Source organism: Somniosus microcephalus, chromosome 29 (assembly GCF_052327205.1).
Source record: "Somniosus microcephalus isolate GS21.2 chromosome 29, FLI_Smic_1.0, whole genome shotgun sequence".
NCBI classification, from domain to species: Eukaryota; Metazoa; Chordata; class Chondrichthyes; order Squaliformes; family Somniosidae; genus Somniosus; species Somniosus microcephalus.
The window spans coordinates 24086082-24113825 of NC_141015.1; the positions used below are offsets into that span (position 1 = coordinate 24086082).

Sequence of the window (27744 nt, forward strand, 5' to 3'; positions counted from 1 at the left end):
CTAGTCCTGTTAGAATTTTATAAGTTTCAATGAGATCCCCTCTCATCCTTCTAAACTCTTGCAAATATAAGCCTATGCTAAACAGATGCTAAAAGTGCTGCATTAGAGAGGCTACAAACAGCAGCTATGAAATCATGTTCTCTGTCTGGATTTATCATCTCACCCTCCCCTGCTGCTAGTACATCAGATCTGCTGGTTCATGTCTTCACTCAGAAACATCATTTACAGGTCTTTAGGTAAGTACCTGATCCCACTTATTCTTAGCTCATGCTCTTTGACTGACTATTATAAGATACCCGGAGTTCTAGAACTTTCTGATAAGTGCTTTGTGTAATCTGGCCAGGCCATGCCTAGGAGCACCTCTGAGTAGCCTTCTTTAACCGGTTTGAATGACGGTGACTCCAGTGGTTTTTTTGTTGTTGTTCGGAAGCCCGTTACCCAGGCAGTGTAGAGGGCTCTTTATCTGAAGTACTCATCAGTCTGATCCGTGCTTTCAGTTTGTGAACTTCAGACTCAAACTGTGCAAGGCCTGAACTACACCTCAAGAGCGTCAGCAAATTCTCGGCCTTACTTTTGAGATATTTTCCAAATCCGAAGCGCCGAATGCGATGAATCATTTTAATCACACGGCTTGCATTTATATAGCGCCTTTAACATCCCAAGGCGCTTCGCCAGGAGCGGCATCAGACACACTTTGGTGCTCTGTTGGTGAAATTGTGTAAGCACTGGACAAGCCCGGTTTGTGCGCATCACCAGCAATGTTCCCTTTAAGCTGCGCTGGCCACTTGCCGACTTTACAATAGGAGAAACCGCAAACGGGCGGGAATTTGAATGGGCTGCGTAGCCCATTAAAGGGGCTGCGCACCCAAAAAAAATTAAAGGGAACATTGATCATGAGCATCTAACAATTGGCTTCCCCATTGATTTTGCCAAATCCAATAAGAATGTTTGCAAACACCTAATGTCCTTCAGTGTTTTATCACAATATTTCAAAAGGATGCCCCTTGTAACCCTTCTGGTGGTAACGCTGTTTATCTAGTTTTAGTGCAAAACATTCATTCTATGCTTAACACAACCCTATTTTGTAGGACAAGATTATGCTTAGGGTATAAAAAATGGCTGCTATGTTTGCTTGCAACAGTGACTGTATTTCAAAAGTAATTTGTTACAGGTGAAACACTTTTGGACGCCTTAAGAGAGATGTGATGAGGTGCGGTATAAACGTGAGTTCAGTGTAGGTCTTGAACAGTGAAGTAATGAAGTCAGCGCTGCAGGGCAATATATCTAAAGAAAAAGGCAAATAGTCGCAGATGCTAGAAATCTGAAAAAATATAAAATAGCAGAAACACTAAGCAGGTCAGTTGGCATTTGTGGAGAGAACAGATTGATGTAAGGAAACTACTAGGCACTTGGTCTAAGCGTTAAACAAAGCTTTAATCAACTGTTTTACAACATGGAGGTCTAGTTGTGTCCTTCACTAGTTCCTGTTAAGAATGTCCTGCGCAAGCTGGGCCCGTGCCCGAGTGTTTATACCCTTCCTGGACAGCGCCACCCGCAGGCCGCTCAATATTATTTCATAAGTCTTTCTTTCATGAATGACTGATTCATGTCACAGATTACATAGAGTTTTATAGAAATGATAACACAGCTGTTTGGACCAACCAGGCTGTGCTGGTGTTTATCCTGTACACGAACAGCAGTCCAAATCCCACGTATCCGTTCTCATAGAAACATAGAAACATACGGCACAGAAGGAGGCCATTCGGCCCATCATGTCTGTGCCCATATCCCTTTATTTTCCCTTTCCTTCAACCACCTGTCTAACTGATTCAGGAATGTTGACATGAAATGAGTTCTCATCACAGGTGCTGGTTGACGATTGAGTGTTTCCAGCATTCGCTGGTTTTGTTCGAGAAATGCACTTATTTGATTTCAGAGGGACATTCAAAATATGCTCTAGGTCTTTGGGGATCTGTGGTAATGCTGTGAGAGGGAACTGGAGGTTCTCCCTGGATGGATTAGTCAAATGGCTTCCTCATCTGTATCTATCTATCACCGGTAACAATGTAACGTACAGGATGAAACTTCTATTTCCCTCTCTATTATCAGGAGGAACACTACACTGAGAAGTTTCAACTTTTTATTAAAGGGGAATAACATAATTATTCATTACCATTGTTGATGGATGGTTATCCAGGTGTAATGACATTGTGATGGTTCCCATGTTCATGAACATTTTATCCCTGACACTGGTCACAGCATCTCTGGGCTAATATGGGAACTATAACTGGCCACAGCATCTCTGGGCTAATATGGGAACTATAACTGGCCACAGCATCTCTGGGCTAATATGGGAACTATAACTGGTCACAGCATCTCTGGGCTAATATGGGAACTATAACTGGCCACAGCATCTCTGGGCTAATGTGGGAACTATAACTGGTCACAGCATCTCTGGGCTAATATGGGAACTATAACTGGTCACAGCATCTCTGGGCTAATATGGGAACTATAACTGGCCACAGCATCTCTGGGCTAATGTGGGAACTATAACTGGCCACAGCATCTCTGGGCTAATGTGGGAACTATAACTGGCCACAGCATCTCTAGGTTGGGGGAGGAAAAAATCAGCAAAGATTGTGAAGGGGTTGGATCGGGTGGATGCGGGGAAGATGTTCCAGATGATGGGTGAAACTAGAACTAGGGGGCATAGTCTTAGAATAAGGGGCTGCTCTTTCAAAACTGAGATGAGGAGGAACTACTTCACTCAGAGGGTGGTAGGTCCATGGAATATGCTGCCCCAAAAAGCTGTCGAAGCTACATCATTACATAAATTTAAAACAGAAATAGACCGTTTCCTAGTAGAAAAGGGAATTAAGGGTTGCGGGGAGCGGGCAGGAATTTGGACATGAGTCTCGGTTCGGATAGGTCATGGCCCTGTGGGTAGCGGAGCGGGCCCAGGGGCCGTGTAGCCTGATCCTGCTCCTGTTTTCGTGTGTCTAATTCTGTTAGATTCAGGAGATAGTCCTGTCATAGTGGATTGGCGGTTAGGATCAGATCAGCCATGATCTTATTGAATGGCGGAGCAGGCTCGAGGGGCCGATTGGCCTACTCCTGCTCCTATTTCTTATGTTCTTATGTTCTTATGTACTGTTCAGTGACCTATGCTAGAAAGTGCAGTGGGTGGCCAGCATCAGGCTGTATTGCTCTTCATGGTCAGGTAACCTGCCAGCACTCACTGTCTAGGCTCACACATGAGGAATGGCCAGTTATATGAGCTCCCAGTGGGCAGCTGGTACCTGTACAACTGCACTACAGCACCAGCAAATGCCAGTCTAGCCAACTACAGCACAAGTCTACCATACTACTGCACCGGTCTAGTCTTATGTTCTTACTCCAGCACCAGTCTACCCTACTCCAGCACCAGCATCAGTCTAGTCGACTCCAGCATCAGTCTAGCCGACTCCAGCACCAGTCTAGCCGACTACTGCACCAGTCTAGCCGACTACAGCACCAGTCTAGCTGACTCCAGCGCCAGTCTAGCTGACTCCAGCACCAGTCTAGCCAACTCCAGCACCAGTCTAGCCGACTACATCACCAGTCTAGCTGACTACAGCACCAGTCTAGCCTACTCCAGCACCAGTCTAGCCTACTCCAGCACCAGTCTAGCCTACTCCAGCACCAGTCTAGCTGACTACAGCACCAGTCTAGCCAACTACTGCACCAATCTAGCCGACTACTGCACCAGTCTAGCCGACTACAGCACCAGTCTAGCCTACTCCAGCACCAGTCTAGCGCACCAGTCTACCCTACTCCAGCACCAGTCTACCCTACTCCAGCACCAGCATCAGTCTAGCCAACTCCTGCACCAGTCTAGCCTACTCCAACACCAGTCTAGCCTACTCCAGCACCAGTCTAGCCTACTCCAGCACCAGTCTGCACCCTCAAGGGATGAATGAAGAAAATTGGGGGGGGGGGTAAATTCAAGCAGAAACAGTCCAAGAGAGATGAAAAATAAAATATTTGTATTTGACACTTTTTTTTGCCACATATTTTTGATGACTAGGTCTACTTGACGGATTTTAAAAGGCATCCCTATAAAATGTGAATTCAGTCCAACACTTGTAGGCTGCATGTAAAACAATAACAAATGGGATACGCATTGCGATCACTTGGAGCAGTGGGGATTTGAAAATAGATGACACTTGAGTGTGGCACATGGCTGCGTACTGACAATTCAAACCTCAGAGATTTTTATTTGCTCAGAAAACACTCCTCTCCGGTCTTGTCTGTCTCACTGGTCTGGATTTCTTAGGAGAATGACGGCATGTCATGAATTTGTAGATGGCTCTAACTGTGAATTCCTGTTTGCAGGAAGGTTTACTTAACTTGCAAATGACTGGCTTTGATGAGAGGTATCAATAGCAACTAATGGGGACCGCTTCAGTTGTGCATTAGAAAACAAATTGCAATATTGTTCCAATTCCTATTCCTGTGCTTGTTTTTGAAGCTAAATGCGGCAGCAGTTGAGTGAAATAATTCCAGACTGGATTTAGTGTTCCCTTTAGTCCTTCCTCAGGGCAGGGAAAAGGACACCCAGCATAATCACTCCATAAAAGGCGCCAATTCACTCACCTTTTATCTCCTGTACATCAACTGCAATGGTGCAACTTCCAAATAGATTCAAGCCCCCGCAATTCACTGCAGTGACAATATTGGCGGCGATCATCGCAAGTTAGACCGTTGTGCTCTCCGATACTCCATTGCCGAATTTTTTTTTTCGTTCATGGGATGTGGGCGTCGCTGGCAAGGCCAGCATTTATTGCCCATCCCTAGTTGCCCTTGAGAAGGTGGTGGTGAGCCGCCTTCTTGAACCGCTGCAGTCCATATGGTAAGGTGCTCCCACAGCGCTGTTAGGGAAGGAGTTTCAGAATTTTGTCCCAGCGACGATGAAGGAACGGTGAAATATTACCAAGTCAGGATGGTGTGAGACTTGGAGGTGGTGGTGTTCCCATGCACCTGCTGCCTTTGCCCTTCTAGGTGGTCGTGGGTTTGGGAGGTGCTGTCGAAGAAGCCTTGACCAATTGCTGCAGCGCATCTTGTAGGTGGTGCACACTGCAGCCACGGTACGTCGGTGGTGGAGAGAGTGAATGTTTAAGATGGTGGATGGGGTGCAATCAAAAATTTACAGCAGAATTTGCTGGGAAACCAAATTGAATGTGTCGCAATGAGCATAGCAGCAAATTGAGAGCAGCATGGCCAATGGCCAAAGTAAGAACCCATCGCATTGAGACACTACTCGGGATGGAAGCGTTTAAAATAGATGTTTGAAGGGTGAACTGATGGGCAGAAACAAGCACAAATTCTACTAATAGAGAGCTGATTTGCCATAAGGTTTCAGTTGCTCAGTTGGTAGCACTCTCGCCTCTGAGTCAGAAGGTTGTGGGTTTCAAGCCCCACACCAGAGACTTGGGCACGTAATTCTGGCCGACACTCCAGTGCAGTGCTGAGGGAGTGCTGCACTGTCGGAGGTGCTGTCTTTCAGATGAGACGTTAAACCAAGGCCCCGTCTGTCCTCTCAGGTAGACGTAAAAGATTCCATGGCACTATTTCAAAGAAGATCAGGGAAGTTCTATGAAGGTAAGCATGCAGGTGCAGCAGGCGGTTAAGAAGGCAAATGGTATGTTGGCCTTCGTAGCGAGAGGGTTTGAGTACAGGAACAAGGATGTCTTGCTGCAGTTGTACAGGGCCTTGGTGAGACCACATCTTGAGTATTGTGTGCAGTTTTGGTCGCCTTATCTGAGGAAGGATATTCTTGCCATGGAAGGAGTTCAGCGAAGATTCACCAGGCTGATACCTGGGATGGCAGGAATGACGTATGAGGAGAGATTGGGTCGATTGGGCTTGTACTCGCTGGAGTTTAGAAGAATGAGAGGGGATCTCATTGAAACTTATAACATTCTGGCAGGACTGGACAGACTAGATGCAGGGAGGATGTTCCCGATGGTCGGGGAGTCCAGAACCAGGGATCATAGTCTAAAGATAAGGGGTAGGCCTTTTAGGACAGAAATGAGGAGGAATTTCTTCACCCAGAGAGTGGTGAACCTGTGGAATTCTCTACCACAGAAGGCAGTAGAGGCCAATTCATTAAATATATTCAAGAAGGAGTTGGATATATTTCTTAAGGCTAAAGGGATCAAGGGGTATGGGGAGAAAGCAGGGACCGGGTACTGAACTTGGATGATCAGCCATGATTGCATTGAATAGTGGAGCAGGCTTGAGGGGCCGAATGGCCTACTCCTGCTCCTATCTTCTATGTCTATGTCTATGTCTCTCCAGTGTCCTGGCCAATGTTTATCCCTCAACTAACATCAGCCAAATCTGTTTAATTTGTCATTTATCTCATTGCTATTTGTGGGACCTTGCTGTGTGCAAATTGGCTGCTGCGTTTTCCTACATTACAACAGTGATTGCACTTCACAAACAATTAATGGCTGTGAAGCACTTTGGGAGGTCATGTAAGGCGCTGTAGGAATGCAAGTCCGTTCGTTCTTTAAGGACTATTTTTATATCTGTCTGGTTAATTCCTTAGCTGGAACAGTGACCCCCCCACCCTTCCCTTCCCATTGAGGTCAGCGCAGAAACCAGAGACTTTTAGTCTTCAATTGCTCAAACAGCCTGTAATCCCAGTGCAATATCTGTTTGACTACATGGGTTGTAACAAGGAGTGAATGGGCACATTGTGACAACTGATGACCACATTGACAACACATAGGATTAACGATGCAAATCACATATTTAAAAAGTCACAATGGGATGGCAGATTAAGGCTAGGAACCTACACCCACCAGATATATAGCATTTCTGTTAGTTTGAACTTTTTTTTAACCAGGGACCCCAGACACTGTCCGAGCTGCAGCACTGAATAATTTAAAAAGCACCTAATGAGGGCAACATGATTTAATAATTTAAACAGTACACTACGGTTCCTGTGATTGCACCAAACATAGTGAGCCCACTAGCGCCATTCTGCAATGGTCTAAGTTAAGTAACTGCAGCGATCGCAGGGTGTTAATTCAGAAAACTGGATCTCGCCACCGAATGGGGCGTGGAGCTATAATAATTAGCTGTCCAACTTTTCCCAATATAAACTGTATGGACGAACTACAACATTGAGCAATTAAAACTACCAACCCAGATTATTGTACTCTTTTTGAGCAACCCATAACAAAAACATACTGTAACTAATAAAACATTAACTGAAACTTAACAAATTAAATTGAAATTTGGTTGCCGGGGGTGATGATGCACTCCAGTCCCCACGGTGCCCACTGGTCGTGGAAGGCCTCGAGCGCGCCGGCGGACACCGCGTGCTCCGTCTCCAGGGCCACCCAGTGGCGGACATGGCCGCGGAAGAGAGGCGGGCAGTCGGGCCGGACGACCCTCTCGACCGCCCGCTGCCTGGACCAGTTGATGGCCACCTTAGCCAGGCCCAAGAGCAGTTCCACAAGGAGGTCCCCTGATCCGCCCGCTCCCCGCCGCACCGGTTGATCAAAGATCAGGAGCGTGGGACTGAAATGCACCCAAAAATTGAGGAGCAGCCCCTTCAAATAATGGAAGAGGGGCTGCAGCCTCTCACATTCCATACCGAGATTATTGTAATTGCAGAGGTCGGTTACATTAAATAAGTTGGTTAAGAAACCATCCGCCTGCACCCAGATTTGAATATAAAAGCGATATCTGTGCATTAAATGAACTGAGGCGAGGGGGCAACTTGCATAGAAGAGGGTCGAGCCTGTGTGTCAGAGGTGAATTTATATGAGTCTCCACAGAAGTAGTTCAGGGAGAGGTTAGCTCTTCAAGAGAAGGTTGTGTGACCATGTTAAACCGCAACAGGCAAACACTCAGACAGACGGTAAAAGGGAACGGCCAGCTGAATGAAACAAGCCCATGGGCTAACTTTGGCTGTCGGGATGCATCTTGGCCATCACTACACCAAAAGCTGCCTTCAGAGGTGCCGAGAGCCGCCTTCTGACTGGTCACCTCCAGCGCCTCTGGCGACCTGATTCTACCTGTACCTTTATTTCTGGCTCTTGTTTGAATTTCATCAGCCTGGTGGTCTGTGAATGTTCTCAGGTCAGTTGCCTCGTTAGTGGAGAAAGCCAAAGGGACAATGTCCCCTGGTGGTGAGCTGCCTCCACGAGGGCATTATGGGATGGTAAACCGTGGGTAGCTTGGCACTTTTCGACATACAGTGGAAACGAGCAAGGTTCCTCACCAGTAGTAATTGGAAAACTTAGATTTAAATATGCATGTAAAGACCTTAATTTATATGCAAATTACAATTTTATATGTGGTCCAGGGGGCACTTAAAAGGCCAACCCAGCCAGAAAGCCTGGACACGCCTCTCGTCCTACTCTTATTGTGCGAGTTAAATAGCTTGTTGACTCCAACTTTATTCTACCTTAAAGACCGGTCGCATATTTACAGACTTTTAATTCAGAGGAAAGTTTTACGGGGCAAGGGCTCAGCAAAGTGCTGCCAAACTGGGAACAAACTTGTGGCCAGGGGCCATGCGACCCATCCAATTGCACGGGGCCCCCGAGTGGATCCAGTCACCTGACTCACTCTGCATCTACGCAGCCGGTAAGTGCAGTCCTTCCCCGTCACTCGGTCTTGGCTGGCGATGGGGATGAGCCGTGCCGTTCGCAAGCGCAGTACGTTAGGCCGAGAGCTCAGTCTGCCGGGACTGACTAATGCTGCCAGCAGCAGCCGATCGTGCAACACAAAGATTATTGAAATAAAAACAGAAAACGCTGGAAATACTCAGCAGGTCAGGCAGCATCTGTGGAGAGAGAAACAGAGTTAACGTTTCAGGTCGATGACCCTTCGTCAGAACTGGAACAAGCTGGAGATGGAACAGGTTTTTAAGCAAGTGTAGGGACAGGGAAAGCGGGGAGGGAGGAAAGAACAAAAGGGGAAGGCCTGTGATAGGATGGAAGGCAGGAGAGATTAAGAGACAAAAGAGATGATGGTGCAAGGTAATGGGACAAGCTAAGAAACAAAAGATGGCTCTAGATGAAGTATAAATGACACTGGCAGAATGATCGACAGCTGCCACGTGAGAGAGAGAAAAAAAATGGAAAAAAAAGATGGGGGCAGGGGTTATGGTCTGAAATTGTTGAACTCTATGTTGAGTCCAGAAGGCTGTAAAGTGCCTAATCAAAAGATGGGCTGCTGTTCCTCGAGCTTACATTGAGCTTCATTGGAACAGTGTAAAAGGCCGAGGACAGAGAGGTCTGAGTGGAAGTGGAGCGGAGAATTAAAGTGACAGGCGACCGGAAGCTCGGGGTCCCCCTTACAGACTGAACGGAGGTGTTCCGCAAAGCGGTCACCCAATCTGCGTTTGGTCTCCCCACTGTAGAGGAGACCACATCGTGAGCAGCGAATACAGTATACTAAATTGCAAGAAGTACAAGTAAATCGCTGTTTCACCTGGAATGAGTGTTTGGGGCCTTGGACAGTGGGAAGGGAGGAGGTAAAAGGGCAGGTGCTGCATCTCCTGTGCTTACACGGGAAGGTGCCGGGCGAAGGGGAAGGGGTGTTGGGGGTGATAGAGGAGTGGACTAGGGTGTCGCAGAGGGAGCGGTCCCTTCGGAATGCTGAAAGGGGAGGGGAGGGGAAGATGTGTTTGGTGGTGGGATCACGCTGGAGGTGGCGGAAATGGCGAAGGATGATAGAAACATAGAAACATAGAAACATAGAAACATAGAAGATAGGAGCAGGAGTCAGCCATTCGGCCCCTCGAGCCTGCTCTGCCATTCAATGAGATCATGGCTGATCATCCAAATTCAGTACCCTGTCCCTGCCTTCTCCCCATATCCCTTGATCCCTTTAGCCTTAAGAAATATATCCAACTCTTTCTTGAATATATTTAATGAACTGGCCTCCACTGCCCTCTGTGGCAGAGAATTCCACAGGTTCACCACTCTCTGGGTGAAGAAATTCCTCCTCATTTCAGTCCTAAATGGCTTACCCCTTATCCTTAGACTATGACCCCTGGTTCTGGACTCCCCAGCCATCAGAAACATCCTTCCTGCATCTAGTCTGTCCAGGCCTGACAGAATTTTATAGGTTTCGATGAGATCCCCTCTCAATCTTCTAAACTCCAGTGAGTATAAGCCCAATCGACACAATCTCTCCTCATACGTCATTCCTGCCATCCCAGGTATCAGCCTGGTGAATCTTCGCTGCACTCCTTCCATGGCAAGAACGTCCTTCCTCAGGTAAGGCGACCAAAACTGCACACAATACTCAAGGTGCGGTCTCACCAAGGCCCTGTACAACTGTAGCAAGACATCCTTGTTCCTGTACTCAAACCCTCTTGCTACGAAGGCCAACACACCATTTGCCTTCTTAACCGCCTGCTGCACCTACATGCTTACCTTCAGCGACTGGTGCACAAGAACACCCAGGTCTCTTTGCACTTCCCCTTCTCCCAATCTTGAATGTGGATTATTGAGACATGTCCACATGCTAAAAGGCAGAAAGGCTTGCTGGAATCAGGAGGGGTAATACTACCAACCTCAGCTATGCGAAGCCATTGTGATTGTCACTTTGCTTTGATAAGGTAAATCGGTTTGGAATAAAAATAGACAATGCTGGAAACACTCAGCAGGTCAGGCAGCATCTGGGGAGAGAGAAACAGAGTTGACATTTCAGGTCGATGGCCTTTCGTCCATATTTGTTTGGATTTTGCTTCATTCCAAAGACTGATCGCGCGGCCAGAGGGTCAGCATTAAGGCCGAGCCACCCATACAGTCATATTTCCAGGGGTCCCGGAGCAGTTCCAGACCCCAAACCGAACCCTTTGCACAGGCCCCGCAAAGGTAAACACCAACCCCCACCCCCACCCCCACTTGTGGCTCCGGTCATGAGCAGCCAGTGATTTGAATTCCCAACTGTACCAGCACGAAAGGAGGCTGAAAGTTATCACAAACGTTTTGTTCATTTGACTTAATAGAAAATACACCAGTGAACTAGTTCATGAGATAATTGCATCTGCGTTTAAAAGCTGTAGATAATGTTCAAGGCTCTGAGAGCGAGAGGATGATTGTCCACAAGTGAGACTGTCACCCACTACATGAGATTGAGTCGGATGATCTGTAATTCACATTTAACTTTAACAACAACTACTTGTATTTATATAGCGCCTTTAACATAGTAAAATGTCCCAAGGCGCTGCACAGGAGTGTTATAAGACAAAAAAAATTTAACACCGAGCCACATAAGGATAAATTAGGGCAGGTGACCAAAAGCTTGGTCAAAGAGGTAGGTTTTAAGGAGCGTCTTAAAGGAGGAAAGCGAGGTGGAGAGGCGGACAGGTTTAGGCAGGGAATTCCAGAGCTTAGGGCCTCGGCAACAGAAGGCACGACCACCAAAGGTTGAGCAAATATAATCAGGGATGCTCAAGAGGGCAGAATTAGAAGAGCGCAGATATCTCGGGGGGTTGTGGGGCTGAAGGAGGTTACAGAGATAGGGAGGGGCGAGGCTTTGGAGGGATTTGAAAGCAAGGATGAGAATTTTGAAATCGAGGTGTTGCTTAACCGGGAGCCAATGTAGGTCAGCGAGCACAGGGGTGATGGGTGAACGGGACTTGGTGCGAGTTAGGATGCTATGACACATTCCTCCTCCTAGTCCTTATTACTCCTTGTGGAGCATAGATCTCCTACTGTTTCTCATCATTGAACTCTCTTTTGGGTAACACGTTACCTGGGAATGCAGGACAATCAGAACCAAAGCACATTAACAGCAGCGTTTACTCTTAATTCAGGCTGCACACATGGTTTAACAGGATAGCAATTCCCTAAACTCTATAGTTTGGTGGTTTTACATTCTTTCAGTATTACAAGGCAACGAGTGAGAAAGGACAAGTTGGCGCCTATTCAATCCTCCTATTTCCCTGACCGGTCCTGGGAATTTCCTTGGAGCAGCTCCCACTTGGCCACTGTAACTTCCCATTTATTGTGTAATTGGGTTTCTGGCATTCTTCTGGCGACGGAGTGGGAGAAACTCCAAGGAAAGTCACCCCGGGCCTCTCAACAGGCGGTACCGCACTTCCTCAGAAGAGGTCACCAATAAGATATTACCAGCATGGAGTCATCCCAATTTCATCTATCAATATGACCCGCCCCATCCTGCCAACCCTACTTCTCCTCTCAGGTAGGAACAGCCAATGTATATGAACATAAGAACAATGATGGACAAGAAAAGACCCTTTGGTCCACCCAGCATGTCCCACACAATTGTGCTGCCTTGTGTATCACAATAAATACACTCCCCACCCCACCCAAAAGCCAAGTAATCTCCTAGGCAAGGCGAAAAGCCAGATAAAATATCAGGCCAATTTAGGGGTGGGGGGGGGGGGGGGGGAAGCAAATGTGGGAAATTCCTCTCCGACCCCCGTAAGTGATTGAAACCAGTCCAGGAGATCACTCTGGCCCTGATAACTCTATGCTAAGCCAACCTTTTGTACATATGTCAACTGTACGCTTCACAGCACTGGAGTCAGTAACAGAGATAGGTGCTGTGTTAGTCAGAGCTATGCCCTTGCCTGGTATCTCAGGTGGCATGTACCACCTATCACGCCAATGTTGCCCCACAGTAGGGTTGTCAACCATATTTTGAATATAATGACATTTCCTACATTACAACAGTGACTACACAGTGACACACAGTGACTACACAGTTTTGGTCGCCTTATCTGAGGAAGGATGTTCTTGCCATGGAAGGAGTGCAGCGAAGATTCACCAGGCTGATACCTGGGATGGCAGGAATGACGTACGAGGAGAGATTGGGTCGATTGGGCTTGTACTCACTGGAGTTTAGAAGATTGAGAGGGGATCTCATCGAAACCTATAAAATTCTGTCAGGCCTGGACAGACTAGATGCAGGAAGGATGTTCCCGATGGCCGGGGAGTCCAGAACTAGGGGTCATAGTCTAAGGATAAGGGGTAAGCCATTTAGGACTGAGATGAGGAGGAATTTCTTCACCCAGAGCGTGGTGAACCTGTGGAATTCTCTACCACAGAAGGCCGTTGAGGCCAATTCATTAAATATATTCAAGAAGGAGTTAGATATATTTCTTAAGGTTAAAGGGATCAAAGGATATGGGGAGAAGGCAGGGACAGGGTACTGAATTTGGATGATCAGCCATGATCTCATTGAATGGTGGAGCAGGCTTGAGGGGCCGAATGGCCTACTCCTGCTCCTATCTTCTATGTTTCTATGTTTCTATGTTACACTTCAAAAAGTACTTCATTAGCTGTAAAGCACTTTGGGACGTCCGGTGGTCATGAAAAGCACTACATAAATGCAAGTCTTTCTTTCTTTCGAACTGGACACCCAGAGTCTCTTTTCCAAAACAGGAATCCATTCTTATCCAGTTTGCTTCATGTCTTATGATGGGGAGGGTTTGTTATCGAGGTTCTCAGTGAAATGTCATTATCCATGAAGCCAACATCAGTTCTCAAGCCTCAGTCTGATTCTCCTCCCCCACCTCAACCCTCGGCCCCCAACCCCGGCTAAAAACCCTCCCCCACCCTGCCTGGATTTGGAATTAGCAAACGGGACAGCCTTATGACATATATTTATTCCCAAATTCAGATCCAGAATAAATCGCAAGGTTTCCTCCACCATTAATATCCACCTAGCCAGGCCCACCTCCCGTGGTGTGAGTAAAATATCCGCATCTCTAAATTTCAGCCTTTCAGATATCTGATCAGTGAAGAAATATTTATCCATATCTACACAATGGCACAAATATCTTGCAGTGATCTAAATGATAAAGCTATTTGATATCGCTTTGCCAAATAGAATAAAACAAATGGTCTCCAAGATCTATTAGCATAATCACAGCTGTCCTGTAAACACACTAAAAATAAACTAAACTATGGTGTAGGAAAGTGTATCCTCTTAGAACTATTTCAAGAAATATTGACAGGTTCCTCTTCTGTGTCCGTGCAGTTTTAGAAGTTTTAATACATCTGCATTTACATGTTGTCGCGAAAATGTCGCTGGGTGCTTTTGCAATGGAATCCTTTCTGTTCTGCGGGCCCAAAATGCTGTTGCCTCTGTTCCCAATTTTTCCTGTTTATACACTCGGCAAAACGGATTCGGGGACCAACAGCAACAACAGAACAACAAGGACGCAGGCTGCGTTCAGGATCCTGCAATTATGAACGTGAGCTTTCCATGATGCCAGGGAAGGTGCAAACAGGCAGTGTGAAATTCTCTTTTCTGGTCCGTGTGGATGGGCTGGGGACTCGTGGCCAAAATAAAATGGCCTCGATCGCAGCCGTCCATTTAATGTGATGACCCTTCTGCCCTTGGAGGGCAAGAGAAGGTGATGATCCCTATCTGCAGAGGCATGAATGGGGCTTCAATTTGACGGCACTCCTGCCTGAAGACTGTGCTGGATCCACCAGTTTTGCTGAAATTGCATATTTTTTTAATTCATTGACGGTATGTGGGCGTCGCTGGCAAGGCCAGCATTTATTGCCCATCCCTAATTGCCCTTGAGAAGTTGGTCGTGAGCCACCTTCTTGAAGGCAACTGAGTGGCACAGGGCAGTTAAGAATCAACCACATTGCTGTGGGTCTTGAGTCACATATCAGCCAGACCGGGTAAGGACGGCAGATTTCCTTCCCTAAAGGACATTAGTGAACCAGATGGGTTTTTACGACAGTCCGGTAGTTTCATGGTCACCATTACTGATACTGTACTAGCTTTTTATTCTAGATTTATTTAATGAATTGAATTTAAATTCCCCAGCTGCTGTGGTGGGACAAGTCTCCGGATCCTTAGTCCATGATTACTAGTCCAGTAACATAACCACTATGCTACCGTATCCCAGGTAGCTGGGAATTAAACCAGCCAACAGGGAAATGTGAATGAGGATTTGACCTGTTTGAGATGCATGCCCTACTTTGAGCCCCAAACTGAGCTCATAAATTTCTGATCTTGCAGCCAAGTATATACAGTAACCATAACTCTCTGGTTTTCTCTTTATTAATATTATAAAACAACTGGGCACTGGTGGGCAGGGCCCTGTTTCCCAACGGTCAGGAAGCAACGCAGAATTGGAAATCTAACTTGGGTGCCCATTTTCAAAAATGTAAAATAGGCAAAGGCGCCTGTACACCACTTTTTTTTAAAGTTCATTCTTGGGATGTGGGCGTCACTACCAAGGTCAGCATTTATTGTCCATCCCTAACTGCCCTTGAGAAGGTGGTGGTGAGCCACCTTCTTGAACCGCTGCAGTCCGTGTGACGAAGGTACTCCCACGGTGCTGTTAGGTAGGGAGGTCCGGGATTTCAGCCCTATTTCTGTGCTGTAAATTCTATGTAATTCATCCCTCCATGGCCTCGCCCCTTCCTATCTCTGTAATCCCCTCCAGCCCCACAACCCCACCCCCCCCCCACCCCTCCCCACCCCCCCAAATATCTGCGCTTCTCTAATTCTGCCCTCTTGAGCATCCCTGATTATAATCGCTCAACCATTGGTGGCCGTGCCTTCTGTTGCCTGGGCCCTAAGCTCTGGAATTCCCTGCCTAAACCTCTCCGCCTCTCCACCTCTCTTTCCTCCTTTAAGACGCTCCTTAAAACCTACCTCTTTGACCAAGCTTTTCGTAACCTGCCCTAATTTATCCTTATGTGGATCGGTGACAAATTTTTTGTCTTAAAAGACTCCTGTGAAGCGCCTTGGGATGTTTTACTACATTAAAGGCGCTATATAAATACAAGTTGTTGTTGTTGTTATTGAACTACCTAGGTACGCATTAAGCCCAAACAGAAAATCACTAGATGCAGGATTTCAACAGGGACCTGGCAGGGTCAGGTGCCACTAAATGTCCTGCTCCCACTGTTCTAAATCACGCTGGATCCTACCAGCCAGAAAATATACCCCATAATATACAAAGACGGCACCCGGCAGAAACTATTTACTTGGCCGAGAATGTCACACTGAGTAAACGTGTGTGGTTTCTGAAAGATTGGAGTCTACCCCAGCGCATTCCCAACAATAAAATGCATTGTGTTGCTCCCATTTGTTGCCTCCCTACCTCTGTAACCCCCTCCAGCCCTACAACCCTTTGAGAACTCTGCGTTCCTCCAATTCTGGCCTCTTGCGCATCCTCGAGTTCCTTCGCCGCACCATTGGCGGCCGTGCCTTCGTGCATCTAGGCTCTAAGCTCTGGAATTCCCTCCTAAACCTCTCCCCATCTCCACCTCTCACTTCCTTTAAGACACTCCTGAAAATCTACCTCTGTCACCTGTCCTAATGTCTCTTTCTGTGGTTCGGTGTGAATTTTTGTCTGATTATATTTAAGAAGGAGATAGATAGATTTATAGACACAAAAGGCATCAAGGGGTATGGGGAGAGAGCGGGAATAGGGTATTGAGATAGAGGATCAGCCATGATCATATTGAATGGCGGAGCAGGCTCGAAGGGCCGAATGGCCTACTCCTGCTCCTATTTTTCTATGTTTCTATGTTTCTACGCTCCTGTGAAGCACCTTGGGATGTTTTACTGCATTAAAGGCTCTATATAAATGCTAGTTGTTGTAGTTGTGCTGTACATTCACAATCCAAGCCAAAATCCAGAGCCACATTCCAATTATTGGGAGATAAATTAGCTCTGGACAAGTCTAATATTCCAACTATATCAGGTTATCTGAGGAAAATGGTCTGCCTCAAAAGCTGGAAGAGCATAGGTACGATCAAGATAACTGTATGTACTTGCATTTTGCAAACTTAGCAGTATCTTCTGTGCCTATTAGTCACAAGCCTCAGTAATGCCATCACAACACTTTAAACAGCTTCTGCAGTAATAATTTTGTGTGAAGACTGACGTGTCACCGCACTGAAGTGATATTCATCATCATCCTTTAAAAATCTAGGCTCCATACCAGCACTGGTGTGGTGCAATCCTCTTAAAGGGAAAATTAACTCATCCGAACTGCCACATCATTATTAATGTTAGAAGGCGAGAGACATATAAGGTGACTAGAGCCTCCCTTGCATTTTCTTTATTTGCATATTTTATGCTGTAAACTGGTGTGTGTGAGCTTGTACAAAGTTCTTCTGCAAAAGTCAAAAGAAAGTCTTGCATTTCTGTAGCGCCTTTCACGATCTCAGGACGTCCCAAAGTGCTTTACAGCCAATGAAGTACATTTTGAAGTGTAGTCACTGTTGTAATGTAGGAAACGCAGCAGCCAATTTGCGCACAGCAAGCTCCCACAAACAGCAATGTGATAATGACCAGGTAATCTGTTTTTGTGATGTTGATTGAGGGATAAATCTTGGCCAGGACACCGGGGATAACTCCCCTGCTCTTCTTCGAAATAGTGCCTGGGGATCTTTTATGTCCACCTGAGAGAGCAGACAGGGCTTTGGTTTAAAATCTCATCCGAAAGGCAGTACCTCCAACAGTGCGGCACTCCTTCAGCACTGCGCTGGAGTGTCAGCCTGGATTTTTGTGCTCAAGTCTCTGGATTGGGACTATGAACCCACAACCTTCTGACTCAGAGGTCGAGAGTGCTAACAACTGAGCCACAGTTGACATGTTAGACCCTCGACCTGCAGTAGGGTTGCCACCCATCTCGAATGTAAACTACTGTACACACCTATTTTAAAAAATGAATGTCCATCTTTTCATTCCCTTCTCTGTCTTATGACGTGAAAGCATTGATTATTGATTGACAGGAATCTCGTCATTCATGAGGAAATGACTTATGAAATAATACTGGGCGGCCTGCTGGTGGCGCTGTCCAGGGAGAGTATAAATACTCGGGCATGGGCCCAGCTTGCTCAGGACATTCTTTAACAGGAACTAGTGAAGGACACAACTAGATCTCCATGTTGTAAAACAGTTGATTAAAGCCTTGTTTAATACTCAGACCAAGTGCCTCGTAGTTTTCTTACGTCATTGATGTTATCACACTTGCCTGTCTGGTTTAGGTCTTTGCAAATGGTGCCAGCGCTATGGGCTGTAAGGATATCATAAACGCCAACCAAGCCAATGGCTGGTGCAGCCAGGTGTTGGCACAATTTATACATGCTGACCTACAGAATCCATGGAGGCATATAAAACATCGCACATTGTTGGGAAATAATGGAGTCCAACTGCAGCAGCAGTTTTCCCAATGTCCCACCGCAGTGATGACAGAAGATCATGAGAACGCCAGTAGAAACTCAACCTCAGTATATTTATAAAAGCGTTCTTTTATATTTACAAAAGGACCGTTTAGGATACTGTAAAGAACTGCACAGTATAATCCAACAGTTACTAGAGTCTGGCTGATGATGAATAAACAGGTATTAAACTGACCCATGAGATGAACACTATCAGCGATGGGAGCTGGCATTTTTTATCTATTGCTTAAATTGTGCGGCCTTTGTGTGTAGAATGTGGGCCATTATTAATATTGCAGAACCACTTACAGTGGAAGTGCTTCTACAAAAGAATGGGATTCCCCCATCTTCAGAATTTGCCCTACTTATACTTAGAGTCACCAAACCGCCAGGCTTGTCCTGGTGTCTCCAGGAATTAACGATTCATTTAAGCGAGCAACACCCAGGAGAAAAATCATAGGGGCGTTGAAAACATTGTGGGGGGAAATTGGGTGGCGGCTAATTTTAGCGCCCCGAAAAAGTTAGCGCCCCTCTGCTGGAAATTCAGTAGTAGCACCCCAAGCAGGAGGTGGGGTGCTATTGGAAGCACTCTACCTTCTCCTTGGGGCGCTACAACTGAAGATGGCGGTGCTATGTGTAACAGCGCATGCGCATCGACACATAGCGCCACGTCATCACAGGCCTCCCTCCCCTGATTAAAGGGGAGGGGCCTAGCGCTGCACGCACCAGGGCCCTACTGGACCACCGGGGAGCGGGGTGCCATGAAAACAGCCCGGCACTCAAGAGGGGTGCCGGGCTGAGCGATCGCGGACGGCACCCTGAGGAAAAAAGTGAAAGGGGGGAAGGTGCTGGCAGTCGGCCAAAAATAAAGGGCCACCTGACACCTGCCCCTTTAAGAAGTGCCGCTGCTGCTGCAAGAACAGCCCCTGACCCTGGCGCCCTTATCGTCCGGCGATAGGTCAGGGGGCGCAAGGGAAGTTGGCGGCCGGGGTGCAAACGGGGCGCTGCGCACGGTGATGATGTCAGCGCCAGAGGCGCAGCACCACAGGGCGCTACCGGTTTCCGCCGCCGCTGACCTCCCGCTGAATTTTGCGGCTGGTGTTAGCGGCACCACGCCTGGGCGCTGGAGGATTTGTACCCCGTTAGCACCCCCCAGGGGCGCTAACGAGAGGCGCAAATCAACCCAGTTTATCCCCCTGTGTGTTTTCTTCATTTTACTTTGAACACTTTGGTTTATTACTTATAGAAATATTGGAAATGGGGAAATAAAGGCTGTGTGACCCAGGCAGGGTGGTGGGAGGTGGGAGGTCATGTGATGAAACTTCCAGGACTACATCCAACCAGAGGCTAAGTCGGAGGTCACAGCAATGACTGCGTGTGCACAAGGCTTCGGACTTTTATGATTCCGGCTGTGGACTCCCCCGAGTCACTGGTCGCCGTGCATGGACCAGCCATGTTAAAATCACAGAGTGGGCCCATACAGCTGGGCTGAGATCTGGTGACCTGGCCAACAAGAGCTGCCGGTGGCGCTCATTTATGTTGGCCGCTGGCAGCTGTTGGCTTCCAAAGGCAGGCAGCAGAGCCACCTTGTGAGGTGGAGGGCGGTGCTTCCAGAGGCATGCACTCCGTCTCACTTATACAGCTGTCCAGTCAGTGAAAGGACAGCTCGCGTGCTGCAATATAAATGGGGCACCATCCTCGCCTATGGGGAGTTTGTGGGCAAAGCTAATGCCTGGTACAGCCAAGAACAGCCCCGGATCTCACAGCAGTAGCTAGCATCTGGTAATAAGAAGCATTCTGTCTGGTTTCAGTCTGATATTTTTCCCAGTGATTTTAACAGGAAAGGGTTTACTCCTGATCCATGATAATGAAGATTGTGCGTGGCACACAACCAGTAATACAATTTCATTGCACTTCGACAATGTATTTGTGTAACAGCCTTGTGAGGCAATGACAACTACAACTTGCATTTGTATAGTGCCTTTAACATAGTAAAACTTCCCAAGGCGCTTCACAGGAGTATTATCGCACAAACATTGACACTGAGCCAAAGAAGGACACATTAGGATAGGTGACCAAAAGCTTGCTCAAAGGAGTAGGTTTTAAGGGGCGTCTTAAAGGAGGAGAGAAAGACGGAGAGGTTTAGGGAAGGAATTCCAGAGCTTAGGGCCCAGACAGCTGAAGGCACGGCCGCCAATGGTGGTTTGAAGGAAGCGGGATAGACTAGAGGCCAGAGTTGGAGGAACACATTGTTCCCTGAATGTTCTGGGCTAGAGGAGGTAACAGAGATAGGGATGGGCGAGGCCATGGAATGATTTGAACATGAGGATGAGAATTTTAAATTGGAGGTGTTCAGTGACCGGGAGCCAATGTAGGTCAGTGAGCACAGGAGTGATGGGTGAACAGGATTTGGTGCGAGTTAGGATACGGGCAGTTGAGTTTTGGATGAGTTTAAATTTATGGAAGGTAGAAGATGGGAAGTTGGCTAGGAGTTGAGGCTAAAGGTAACTAAAGCATGGATGAGGGTTTCAGCAGCAGCTGGGCTGAGGCAGGGGCGGAGACAGGTGATATTACGGAGGTGGAAGCAGGCGGTCTTTGTGATGGAGCGGATATGGGGTCAGAAGCTCAGCTCAGGGTCAAATAGGACGTCGAGGTTCAGCATGAGACAATGGCCAGGGAGGGGAATGGATTCAGTGGCTTGGGAGCAGAGTTTGTGGTGGGGACAATGGCTTCAGCCTTCCCAAAGTTTAATTGGAGGAAATTTTTGCTCATCCAGTACTGGGTGTTGGACAAGCAGTCTGACATCATAGAGATGGCAGAGGGATCGAGAGAGGTGGTGGTGAGGTAGAGCTGGGTGTCGCCAGCGTACATGGGGAACCTGACAATGGCCCAGAAATTCGGGTCTCCACGGGTGAGTACGCACGCGGTACTCACCCGTAGGCCCGATGGAAGTGCCGGTTTCCTGCATGCACTGCGCATGCGCGGGAAACCGGCACTTCCGATCCCCTGAACGAAGGGGTTCAGAGTTCGAACGCATGTGCATCGAACTTCGTTTTTTTTTTACAGGTTTTCCCGGGAGGGTAAGTCTCCAGGAGTTACACATTTACAAAGCAGGCGTAAGGCCTGCTTTTTACAAGGTAAGTGGTGAATTAATTAAAATTAAAACATTTTTTCCACTGGTTTATTATTTTTAAATACTTTAAAGCAAGGTAAGTTTATTTTTAGCCCCGTTAGAAAATAAAATTATTTTTTTCAAAAATTTAAATTATTGTTTAAAATAGTTATTTCATGTCATTTATAGTTTATTTAAAAAATGTGATTTAAAAAAAAATGTATTTGAAGATTTAGTGATGTTTTGGGGCCCGTAGTATTTATAAGTTTTGACAGGTCTTCCTGTCAATCTTATGAATGGAGCATTCCCTGCTCCAATTGGCTCCCCATGGCCCACGTGATCCCAGGGGCCGCATCGAACTAACTGCGCCCCTGGGATACGCAAGCACAGCGCGCCTGCAGTTGGAGCAGGCCCAGGATTGGAATTCCACGTGGGCCCACAGCTCAACGGCCGGCGCGCAAGGTAAGTGCAGGTCGGGGGCTTGCACCCGCGGGAAGCCCCCGACCCGAATTTCTGGGCCATTGTGTTTTCGGAAGATTTTGTCAAGTGGCAGCATGTAGATGAGAAATAGGAGGAGGCCAAGGATAGATCCTTGGTGCGGTGGTGGGAAGTGAAGCCATTGCAGGAGATTCAGAGTATGAGAGAAACAGCCCCACAGTGTGCTCATGTCCTCTCTTTGGAGGAGCTGAGATCCAGGTCAGGAATGTGCTGATACCCTTTCTTGCGACAGTGCTGAAGAGCAGGAGAAGCTAATCCTCTTTCCTGTGATGGACAGAGGGATAAGGCGAAAGAGTGAAAGTGTACCTAATGTCTATTGCTGCGCTGGAGCTGAGGAAGGCAAAGAGAACCTCAGCACCCTGATAAATTCCCTTTATCTGAAGGAGGAGGGGGATCCTCATCACATTGTATTTTGTTTCCCATTATACTACAGAGTTGGGAAAATTGGACTGTGGTGTGCTAGTAATGTAAAGGGAATTGAGTTGGGACTCAGTAACCCATCTCTGTGAAAGAGCTCTAACAATCAAAGTTTTCATATCCTCATCACTTAGCAAGTCAGCAGCGATAGAGGATTGGAACAGTCAACTGCAGTCAAATTTTCCATTCATTTAACATTTTTGTACGACTGGACCTCGAATCCTATTGCATAGACATGCGTGATTTCCAATACAATTTGAACCCAAAGTTATGAGGTTCAACCCAAAGGCTCCATAACTGAGGTACCAAACAGTTCCTAGTGTGGGAACCGCCAAGTCTCTTTCATTGCATAAAGCCATTGTATTACCATTTGCGACAGACTCCATCTCCAACTGTACACCCAATACATCCGCCCCATTGACTCCACAGACCAACTGTACACCCAATACATCCACCCCATTGACCCCACAGACCAACTGTACGTCCAATAGTTCCACTCCATCTATTCTACACACCAACTGTACACCCAATACATCCACCCTATTGACTCCACAGACCAACTGTACGTCCAATAGTTCCACTCCATCTATTCTACACACCAACTGTACGTCCAATACACCCACCCCATTGACTCTACACAGCAACTGTACATCCAATAGTTCCACTCCATCTATTCTACACACCAATTGTACATCCAATACATCCACCCCATTGACTCTACACAGCAACTGTACATCTAATACATCCACTCCATCTACTCTGCACTCCAGCTGTCACTTTCTCAGGACTAGAGACTGCAGTGCAAACCATGCCAAATAACAATTTTAGCAATGTATGAGCTAAGTACAATAATACAGTAATTACCATTGATGCTGCTATCTTGGCAACAGCCAATTGTTAGCAGCATTGCAATTATGCCTCCACACTAAGCCATGGCGATAAAGACGGTCGCAGGTTCAAACGTTGATCTGTGCAGGGCGAGCTGATCTCAGCCAGGACAGCCTTGGGTTGGGGAGAAGGAATCAAACAGGCAGTGTGTCCCGTTCATACTGGCCTCCTACCGAAATGTGAGTGGGTGTAATCGCCGGGTGAAGACAGGGCCGAGCTTGGCTGCGATGTCGTTCTTTGTCAAGCAACCTGCCGACACTGACTGCTTCGTCCCATGTATGAGAACTGGCTATTTGGGTGAGGTACGGGAGGGCTCCTGCAGCCTGTGGAACTCTACCCCAGCTTGAGGCACTGCCTTTAGGAGAGGGCACAAGAGGGAAGAAAAGCATAACTTACTTTTACCAAAAGCAAATTTGTTCTGCTTCTTCTCCAGAGAGACCCCATTTTGAAGCTGCACCAGCATCGAATCGTTGGATTATATCAATCACCAACTATTATGTTTATAATACTTTATGAGTATGAAAGATCAGCAGTTTAAGATAGGATGTGATCACTTTTGTCTGGTATTTTAGTTTACAATCAGCATTTCTGATGTTGATAATGGGCTGAGAGAGTTCAAGCAATGTCAAAATGGCTGAAGGTCACAGCTATGCTTAATCAAAGTTTTACTAGCAAAGGATCTAGTTCATTGCACTAAATTTAACTTCTCGCTATAGATGGGCAGCAATGAGACCAAATGAAGGTGTGACAGGAGGCTTTAAATGTACAGGAACCTGGTCGGAATGCACACAAGCCCCGTTCCTTCAGCTGACACAGCAGGTACGTTTAAGGCCAAGGCTTTTCCGCTGTCGTGTAAAAATGTGTACTACTGATTGTTCAACTGCATTTGAAACAAAAATGAGTCATCCTTTTTAACGTGTCGTTTACATTTTAGGGCATTTTTTTTTTAAATTTCATTTACATGTGAAAAATAAATTGATAAATTTCAAAAAAAATTATGGTCTCAGTTCTTGGGCTGGTTTCCCAATTCAGTGGCCCCAGGTTCAATGCCTGCCTTTTGAAATCTATGTGGCGTAACCCAGCTGAGTTTTAACATCTTCTGAAATGTCCTGTTGGTTGTCCATGGAATGGCAATGGCAGCACCCACGGCCAATCTACTAGACCGAGCTTCCCTTCCATCTGGGAGGAAGGCAAGAGCCGGAAATCATGACTTGCTCATCTGATGTTGCTGGTGTGTGCATCAAGCTACGAGAAACACCATGGCTCTCTTATTGACACACTTTCTCCAAATACTTCTCATTACAATTGCCTTTTTCATCACCAAATATACAAATAAAGTCATTGTGGATAGAGGCACTAAGGGGAAAGTTCTGTTAAATTATATTTAAGCTACAAAGTCACAATAACATTTTATCTGAGCTCTTGGCTCAAGCAGCAACAGGACTGGAACCTAAATAACAACAGAAAATGCTGGAAAAACTCAGCAGGCCAGGCAACTTCCGTGGAGACAAATTAGAGTCGACGTTTCGGGTCGAAACCCTTTTTCAAAACTGGAAAGGAAATGAAGTAGATCGAAGGCAGGGCTGCGATAGAACAAAAGAAGTAAAGAGACATTAAGAGGTATTCAAAACCAGACGAGATGGTAATAGGACAGTGGAGACAAAAGACGGCTCAGATTAGGTGTGAAGTGTACTGGCAGGATGAGAGACAGCTGCCATGTGGGAGAGAGAAAAAAAAAGGAAAGGGGGGGAGGGCAAACCCAAAACAAAGGGGTGGGAAAAAAAATATAAGTAAAAATGTAATAGGGGCCGAGGTTATGATCTGAAATTGTTGAACTCGATATTGAGTCCAGAAGGCTGCAAAGTGCCGAATCGGAAGATGAGGTGCTGTTCCTCGAGTTTATGTTGAGCTTCCGTGGAACAATGCAAGAGGCCAAGGACGGTGAGGTCCGAGTGGGAATGGAGCGGTGAATTTAAATGACTGGAACCTACCTGCTGCAGACCTGGGAGAATTTCAGCAGTTCTCAATCAGGCCACTGGACGGCAGCCTGCGAGACAAGGGAGGGGGGGAAACATTTGTAGGACCCACATTTACAGAATGACTTAAGTCCCTGACCTATCTGTGGAGGATTCCGGTGTCCTAAACTGACATGGCCAATGAAGGCAGCATGGAGAACCTGTGGCACCTGTTACAGACTGTTTTAATTACGTGCAGTGTATCAGCATTACTGGCCCAGTACCTAAGGGAGACAGATTCAGTTTCAGGCATTATGCTCGCAAAACTTTTTCAGCTGGTCTAGTACTTTGATACTTCAGTCAGTAGCAGTCAGTAAGGAGATACTGTACTTTATGGACCACTCTGCCTTCTACTGGCCGGACAGTTGTCAGCAGACAATTCCTGCTAAAGATTTTGAATGCAAGCTATTCAACTAATTCATGCAGTTGATATATCCTCATTCTACTGAGAAAAATATGTAAACAGACAAAAGTAAGAGCCTACGACACGAAACCCTAGGTCATTTTATAAAATTCAGAAATATTTTGTGTAAAAATACCTGATAGGATGCAAGTGTAAATTGTACATTAAATATAACCCATTCATAAGTAACTTGACAAGAAATATTTTGTATTCTAAAACTAATAAGTAGGATTACCTTCTATCCAACCTGAAGTGTACATCAATTATATAATTTTATACTGAATAACATTAGACATATTGTACAGTAATTCAAATTGTGCTTCATATTTTATATTGCTAATATCTATGTTTAAGAATAATTCAGATATGTTCAGTTACATAGCCAATAGGAAATTGCAGAGCATTCTACAACCCATCTTATAAACAAAATGGTTATTTTTAAATGACCCTTCCCCTTAGTTTCAAGGTCTTATTTTGTTATAGGAAATGTATTAATTGCACAGTCCCATTGTATATTGCCTATGGAATTTACACACACTAAGGTGAGGGATGTTGGTGTGAGAGAATAGAACCATTTCCATTTCAGTATCAAGTACACCCAAGTCAGGTATTACAGTTAGTTGCAAAGCAAAGCTCCCTCTACTCTCCCCCAACAACACATCTCAGCTCCAAACTACCCCAAGAACCTCTTGTAGCATTTCTGTTTCTGTTTCCCACACTGCGATTGCCAATTACTGCCAAATTAGGGACAGTTTTATGTTGGGAGCCTATCGAACTGGATTGAGGCTGCCCAAACCCATCTTACATAGGGCTCTTGCATCCGATCAGCCTGAAGCTGGATTTGAACCCACGGTTCAAGGTCGGTGTCTAACCCACCATGGTAACCAGTCCATAGTTACAACAGCGCTCGGATTTGTTTAAGATTGAGAAAACGTTGACTTATTGGTAAATACACTTCCCAGTGTGGCACTGAGCCATACACACCGGGAGAGTCCCAGGGTCAATCTGATATATTTCGTTAGGTGTTGAGGTGACAGATATTAGTTGAGAGACAAATAGGAATGTTGTTATCGGCCTCAGTGCCCCAGGACTAGGGAGAGGGGAAGACCGGTCAGATTCCATCCCTTTATTTCTCTGATTACTGTGAGCTTTGGGATTAGCCCAATGGATGGAAGTGGCATTTTCTGTTCCTATCCCGGTCTTCTTAAGAAAATTGAGATATATGTGATTTTTGGGTTAGTTAAGTACAATTAATAAATGTTAAACTGAGGCTCCATCCACTAATTCAAGAGGGCATAATGGACCCCATGGTACTGTTCAAAGAAGAGCAGGTAGTTACCCCAGTGTCATGGCCAATACTCCTCCCTGAATCAACCAACACCAAGAACAGATTATCTGGTCATTCACTGTTTGTGGGGCTTTGTTGAGCACAATTTGGTTGCTGCTTTTGCCTACATAACAAGTGAGTGCAGTTTAACAGCAATTCATTGGCTCTGGAAGTGAAGTGTCTCAGGAAGTGTAAGGCGCAATATAAATGCAAGCCTTTCTTTCTCATTCCTTTAATAATACACCATGGTTTACCGTGGTCTTCGAAGCTTGCTTGATTGCCTTAAGGAGTCGGGGAAGAATCTCCCAGTGTTTCCGTTGTCTTACTGTTGTTGGGCAGATGGTACAGGAAGTTGCACCGTCAGTCTGATAGCGTGAGCGTGGGTGGGCCTGACGGTCTTTTCTCACTTTTTCTTCATATGTCTAGTGACCCCATGTGTAGAGGCTGGGGTGAGCATGGAATAAGGCTGGGCTCTCAAACCGCTACCCCGCCTCCTTTTCCTTTCTGCCTATCTTTCCTGAATATTGAATACCCCTGGATGTTGAGTTCCCAACCTTGGCTACCCTGGAGCCATGTTTCCGTAATCCCAATCATATCATATTTGTTTACCTCTATTTGCGCAGCATGGAATAAGGTGAGCATGGAATAAGGCTGGGCTCTCAAGTCGCTACCCCACCCTCCCCGAGGTTGAAGAACTCCCCACTAATTGTCAAGCTTCACACCAGGAAGAATAACCCCTCGAGTGATTTACTGGATGGTGGCCAGCGCCTCTGGGGCTATACCCTAGCATTCGGCAGGACTTTCTGGAGACTAAAAAATGGGCTAACTCAGTGCTCCCAATGAGGAAGCTACTCTCAAAGAGACCGCAGGTCGGAGGTAGGGCTGCAACACTG

General features: G+C 46.4%; 1 protein-coding gene across 7 annotated transcripts in view; it reads left to right on the forward strand.

The window, feature by feature from the left end:
- The window catches only part of c29h10orf71 (chromosome 29 C10orf71 homolog), a 180358-nt gene that overhangs the window by 115492 nt on the left and 37122 nt on the right, over positions 1 to 27744 (forward strand). For all 7 annotated transcript variants that reach the window (XM_085970375.1, XM_085970377.1, XM_085970376.1 and 4 more), the window contains one exon: positions 23823 to 23925. The gene's annotated coding sequence lies outside the window, so the exon portion shown is untranslated. The remainder of the gene's footprint in view (positions 1 to 23822; positions 23926 to 27744) is intronic.